Below are 6,818 nucleotides of genomic sequence, written 5' to 3' on the forward strand. Positions count from 1 at the left end.
ATGTAAGCCTTTGTCAGCTTGCCAAAGTCTGACCCTGTCTTTCTTCCAAATTCCTATGTTAATATTCTAATGCTCCAGATGATGAAATAGAAAGAGAGACCTTGGAAGGTGATGAGGTCCTAGCTTGATTAGGTCCAAGCACAATGAAAGCAGAGACTTTGTGAATGGAATTGTGTACAAAAACAAAGTCCCATCAATCTTGTTCAGCACTGCAGCCAATTGCAGTATAGAGAACATTCTTCCACGAGGAAGTCCTCAGCAGCCAACAGATTGAAAGCGCCTTATTGTTGGGCTTCCTCGTCTTTGGAACCGTGAGGAATGACTTTCTGCTGCTGGTTAGTTACCAGTGCTGGGGTAGTTTATTCTAGAAGCCCTTATCGTTTGCTTAGCATCTTTTCAACTGAGAGTGCTTTCAACACTATTCTGTGTGCAAATGGTAGCACATAAACGCCAGGACACTAAACTGTCCTGTAAGAGCTTTAGATTAGAACAATAATAGGTCACTGGGTGCTTGGGCTGCAATGAGAGTTTTAAATACATAATGAGAGGAATGTATTTTCAGAATCCTGGAAACACTGAGGTCACTAGATTGAGACCTTTACTGTGTTTAAAAAGAAAGGCAGAGACCTGCCCCTAGGGGCATCAGGTGTGGCTGTGGTGTCACGTGTGCATCATTGGTGACAGAGAGGAGAGAGGCTACGTCTGTGCTCAGTGTTATGCCCTATGAACAAATGAGTAATTAGTAGTCTAACATTCCCTGAAAACAAACAAACAAACAAACAAACAAACAAACAAACAGAAAAACAAAAAATGAGCTTAATATGACCACCAGATCGGTGCCATGGGGGCCTGGACAGGGATCTAGCCTGAGATGACTACCAGTCTGGCACCACACAGGCCTGGGAGGGCAGACCTTTACTGAGAGATGAGCCCTGTTTGGTACTATGATGCTCAAGGAGGGCACAGTACTCCTGAGACCACTCCTGAGATGACCCCAGATTCTCAGAAACCCCAGGCCACTAAGAGCAGCAAGTAAGTGGTGGAGAACTGGAAGAGAAAGAGAAACAGAAGGGCGTGGGCACAATGAAGAGAGGCAGAACTGGAGACTCGAGGGTGGTGAGGAACAGCCTGATGTGAGTAGATGGTGATGCCACCTAGGACCACGGTTGAGTTTTGGCTTATGTTGCCACTAGGGGCCATGTCTGCGCCCATGGCACTGAAGCAGCAGGGGTCTTTTACCACCAAAGGCCAGGCAGATATCGATAGTCTAGGCTGTCACCTGAAGACATGTAATACCTGAGGGTGTGCAGAGCAGACCCCACCCCTTACCTGGGCATAGTGTGAGAGCTGGCCCTCAGGACATAAAAACAAGAGAACCGACCCTGCCCACAGCCAGTTGCAGTACTCAGGAGAGCAGGCCCTGTACATTATGAGAATTGTGTGTGAACTGGCCCGAGGACAGGAGCATGGGAGAGCAGGCCCTACCACTCATCTCCCGTGCAGTAGCATGGATGATGGAGAGATACTGTCCTCCTTTCTCCTCCTTCACCTATGGCTGGCAGGATACCTGTCCCTAGGATCATAAGAGCAGGAAAGCTGACCCTGACCCTCACCTGCTGCAGCATTTGGAGAACAGGCCCTGCTTTGTCATCTGGATAGCACAGTGGAGCTGACCCTGGTGGCTGGCATACCAGTGACCTGGCCCTGAGGTTGTAAGAATTGGAGAGCCAGCCATCCCTCTTGTCTTCTGTGCATTGGCATCAGCAAGGAAGAAATTCCCTCTCCTCCCTTTCGCCCTTGCCACCAGCAGTGGGATAGGGTCCTGAGAGCAGGAGAGCCATCCTTGTCCTTCACCTGCTCCAGAACTTGGGAGAACAGGCCCTGTAACTTACCTGGGAAACACAGTAGAGCTGGCCCTGGATGTGGGAGTTACAGGTAAGCCAGTCCAATGGGAGAAGCGGCCCTGTCTCTTGTCTGCTGGGCAGTGGTGAGGATAAGGGAGAAACACCCTCCTCCCCTCCCTTGTCCCTTGCCATCTATGGCAGGTAGAAGAACATGAGCATGGGGACACGAGCATGGGAGAACTAGCCTTGTCTCTTACCAGCTGCAGTGCAGTGCAAACACCTCACTTACATAGATACTGTGGGGTAGAGCTGGCTCTGGTTGCAGGATTTGTGAGTGAGCCTGCCCTGAGGGCATGAGAACCTGAGAGTTGGTGGGCTTAGCAGCTCGGATACTTCTCAGTTCTAGGTCCAGGGCTTTGAGTGGTCTCACTCCAACACTTACCCCATGGATGAACTGCTGGAGTGCCTGAAGGTCCTACAGATGCAAAACTACAGGGTCTCCATGACACAGGGCTACAACAAGATATGTGAGAGGAGTCCCAGTGACGTTCCAGTATTGAGAGATAGCCAGAGGCATGGTACCATACCAACAGGTGAGTGCAATGACCATTTACTAGAAAACAAATATGGACAAAAGGGTTTACTGTGGGATACACGGTCACACACTACAGCTTCCACAATGAGTTTTTTCCTCTGTTGGGGGCTGGTTTTCAATGGTGGAGAGTGTGTATGAGGAGAGGATGAGTAGAGTTGGGGTGCATGATGTGAAATTCCTACAGAATCAATAAGGAGTTGAAGAAAAGAAAGGCAGGGGTTGGCAGTCGTTTGTGGCTAGATGGGAAACTGCAGAAAAGGTGTTCATCATCTACCAGCAGAGGAGCATCAAGACTGTGAGCTTTTGCCTTTAATGGCTAACACATCTACCTCTGCAGCCCAATAGTTGGCCTGTGAGCAAGATGAGAAATGGCAGAAGGGGTGACGGTGTCACTTGGCATAAGGAGTAAAAGGCCTGAGAGGAGTAGGGAAAGATGAGCAGAATGCACACTTGCTCGGTCAGTGTTGCCCTCACCTTGCGTGGACAGTCAACCCTCAGGGCGGACTTGGATGATTATGGAAAAATGCTATACTCTAAAGAGCTGGCATTCCCACTGCTCTCTCAGAGGCAAGTGTGTTGTTTGGCCTTTCACCTGTGTAAGGATGTTCCTCAGGATGCTGAGTATGAACCTTAGGAGAACACAAAATGTGACAGTGAAGGAGATCATCCATTCTTCATAAAGGAAAAAGTTGGAGAGTCAGAGAGTCAGAGAGAGGAGGAAAAAGACACACGAGGAGGTAGCCTTGACTCATATCTGACACTGTGTAGAAGGAACCATTGCTAGGGACTTGAATAGGAAGCTAAAGGAGGGAAATGTTTTAAGGTAATGTTTTAAGCTATCTTCGCACTCCAGAATTCAATTCTGAATGATGACGTTGTATGTAGTAAGCTTTCACCATGCAGATATGCCCTCCATTCTCCTTCAAAACTGATGGCAACTCACAGGGCCCTTGTTTGTAGAAATGTACACATGGTAAACTCAAGTTTTTTTTTAAAAGAAGTCTCTTTACACTCAACTTCTTCAAGTGAATTGGGAGTTTGAGTCAAAATTGACATAGGTACCAAGATTATCTTAGGTTTGGTGACTTGCGACGTTGTTCATTCAGTCATAACTCCAACTGAACTCTCAGAAATGAAACTAGAATTGTGAAACCCAGTGGACTGCTAGCTGTCTATGATGCTTCCTAAATGGAATATATTCTAATTATTCTTGGGTAGTTTGAAACTATCCATCAAAACCATATCTGTCTTAGTTAGGGTTTCTATTGCTGTGATAAAACACAAGAGCAACTTGGGGGAAAGAAAAGGGTTTACTTTACTCAGGGAAGTCAGTTCAGGAACTTGGAGGCAAAAGCCAAGCAGAATCCATAGAGGAGTACTGCTCACTGGCTTGATTCTCATGACTTTCTCAGGCATGACTCAGGATTGCCTGCCCAGAGGAGGGAGTGCTTCACATATCAATCATCAATAAGACAAAAACAAAACAAAACAAACAAACAAACAAACAAAAAATCAAAACAGAAAATGATCTGTAGATTTCTCTACAGGCCAGTCCTATGGAGTCTTTTCTTTTTAAATACTCTTCTTCCTAAATGACTCTATCTTGTGTCAAGCAGACATACAACTAGACAACATGACCACCATGCCCTATGGATTTATACCCTTGATCAGAGAAATTTGGTATTGTCTGAAGTCTGTGTATGAATGTCTGTCTGGATCTTATAACATGTAACCACTGTCCTAACTTCCTTTATCAGTGGGGAAAAACATGGGGACAAAATGAATTCTGAATAAGTAGAAAAAGAAGTAACCGGGATACCTGGATTCTAATCCTTGTGTAATGCTGAAAATTCAATCCCCTGCCACTGGATTTCAGATATTAGCTTCCAGGTTTGTAGAAGAAGATTGTTGGATTTGATTGTTTCTAAGGATCCTCTTTTCTAAATATCTACAAAAGTTTGAGGCTGTGACTGACTCACATACTATTTTGAAGCTTAACAATACTCCAAGGTTGTATTAATATTCCCAAATAATCTGAAGCAGTTTTTCAAGTTTTTAAAAACATTTTTTGTATTTATTTTAATATCCATATAATTAAAGCCTATGAATTAAAAATCATATGTGAGTTTGACCAGTAATGGTATATAAATGATTTAATCATCCTCGAAAGTGATCAATTCCTTCAGTTCTTCCAAAAATATTACAGGGAAACAATTAGTTAATTATTATAATACCACAGTTTTGCCTACATTTGCAAGATAAAGTATCATTTGAAAGGAAAGCAATGTTCTTTTAGAATAACTCAATAAGTTCCTTTAACAATACACATAAAATATTCATTAGAATCAGTCATGAATTAAACCAAGAAGTGTTTTTGTTTATCTGAATGGAAAAGCCTAAATAAAATAATATTTATGAGTTCTGATGAAAACACTGAGATAATATGTCCATGTGCAGCAAGAGAAATACAAAGTAGAACAAACAGATATGGGATTACTAGCAATCAAAGGAAAAAAATGAAACCATGGCTCATACATTTCGACCTTCATAATCTTCAATAGAATTTGGGTGTAGTTAATATAAATCAGCAAAGATGGGCACTTCCTGTCCTCCAAAATACACACACACACACACACACACACACACACACACACACACACACACAAACTATACAAGGTATTATGGTCAGAGCAGACTAAATGACATACCCTAGTATTAGAACCTGTTTGGTTGGGCTGGAGAGATGGCTCAGCCATTAAAGGCTAGGCTTACAACCAAAAATGTAAGAATCTGTTTGGCTAAGCATGAAACAACATATTTAGCTGAATTTATATTTATTATCAACAAATGAAAACAACTTAAATAATTGTTTTAAATTAATATTTTTAATTCTCTAAAATTAAATAAAAAGTAACACTTTTTACAACAGTACAAATATAAAGCATATCTAGAAATAAGCAAAAATAAGATCATTAGTGGAAAAAATATAGAACTTTTTGGGACACTAAAGAGAATATCAATCATGAAGAAATGTGAGATGTTGGCAGATTGAAAATCATGATATCCAAAAGATATCTCTCTCTATGTATTAAGCAAAAGTTTATTTTTAAATTTATCTCATTTTGTTTCCTTTTAAAAACCTGACAAATTGATGCTGCAATTTGGAGGAGAACAAAGAAGCAAAGTGTTGATAAAGATTCTGATGGACATTGATTTTATTGCCCTGCAGTATCTGACACCCTCATGTTCCTGCTTGCATGAAGTAGGGTCAGCAGTTTAGAAAAAGAATCCAGATTCATGACACCTTGATGTACACAGAAGCAGCACTGCTGGGTAGTGAGAGGATAGATGGTAACATTTGTTATCATTCTGGAGAAAACCGAGAGTCCATTCCTACCCCACACTGTACTAAATAGTAATTTTTTCTAGAAAGTTCTGAAAGGCCAGGATGTAATGAAAGAACCCCAGAGTGGGGAGACCCTCACTCAAGTCTTGGGATGACGCGATCCCCCCCCCCCAAGAACTCACATGAGACCGTCCTTGTAATAAACATGAGGTTTATTGATAGGAACCAGTGCACTGGGGTCGAGACTTGTATCCCACACAGGGTCAGTGGAGTTCGACCCCCAGTAGCTAAGAGAAGGGGAATTTAAAAGAAGAAACCACAATCATGGGGGGAACCTTAAAATTTCTACCTTTCAGTAAGACTTTGGTAAAACGATAGAAACCCACTTTAGAACATTGGATACAAAAGACTACTTAGGGTGTCTTACTTGATTTTTTTTTTTTTTTTTTTGTGAATTCACTGGGGAAAAGAAGCATTATTTGGAAAGGTATTTTCAAAACATCTCACCTGCAGATCCCGGCCCACAGCAGCTCTCTGCTCCCAGACCCGGTGAGAGAGAGACCCAACCACCTGGTCAGGTGGGCACTCCTGAGGCTGCAGAGCGGAAGAGACCACCAACTCTGCTCACCCCTGCCCACATCCCTGGCCCAAGAGGAAACTGTATAAGGCCTCTGGGCTCCCGTGGGGGAGGGCCCAGGAGCGGCAGGACCCCTGCCAGAGACACCCCCGGAACCTGAAAGAAACAGACCTGATAAACAGTTCTCTGCACCCAAATCCCGTGGGAGGGAGAGCTAAACCTTCAGAGAGGCAGACAAGCCTGGGAAACCAGAAGAGACTGCTCCCTGCACACACATCTCGGACGCCAGAGGAAAAAGCCAAAGACCATCTGGAACCCTGGTGCACTGAAGCTCCCGGAAGGGGCGGCACAGGTCTTCCTGGTTGCTGCCGCTGCAGAGAGCCCCTGGGCAGCACCCCACGAGCGAACTTGAGCCTCAGGACCACAGGTAAGACCAAATTTTCTGCTGCAAGAAAG

General features: G+C 43.7%; 1 non-coding gene across 1 annotated transcript; it reads left to right on the plus strand.

The window, feature by feature from the left end:
- Positions 1-626: 626 nt before the first annotated feature.
- On the plus strand, positions 627-755 carry LOC120102671 (small nucleolar RNA SNORA17). The gene has a single exon (XR_015687366.1). It is a non-coding gene; the product is annotated as a small nucleolar RNA SNORA17 (small nucleolar RNA).
- Positions 756-6,818: the final 6,063 nt, after the last annotated feature.

The sequence above is a fragment of the Rattus norvegicus genome, chromosome 4 (assembly GCF_021556685.1).
Source record: "Rattus norvegicus strain SHRSP/BbbUtx chromosome 4, alternate assembly SHRSP_T2T, whole genome shotgun sequence".
NCBI lineage: Eukaryota > Metazoa > Chordata > Mammalia > Rodentia > Muridae > Rattus > Rattus norvegicus.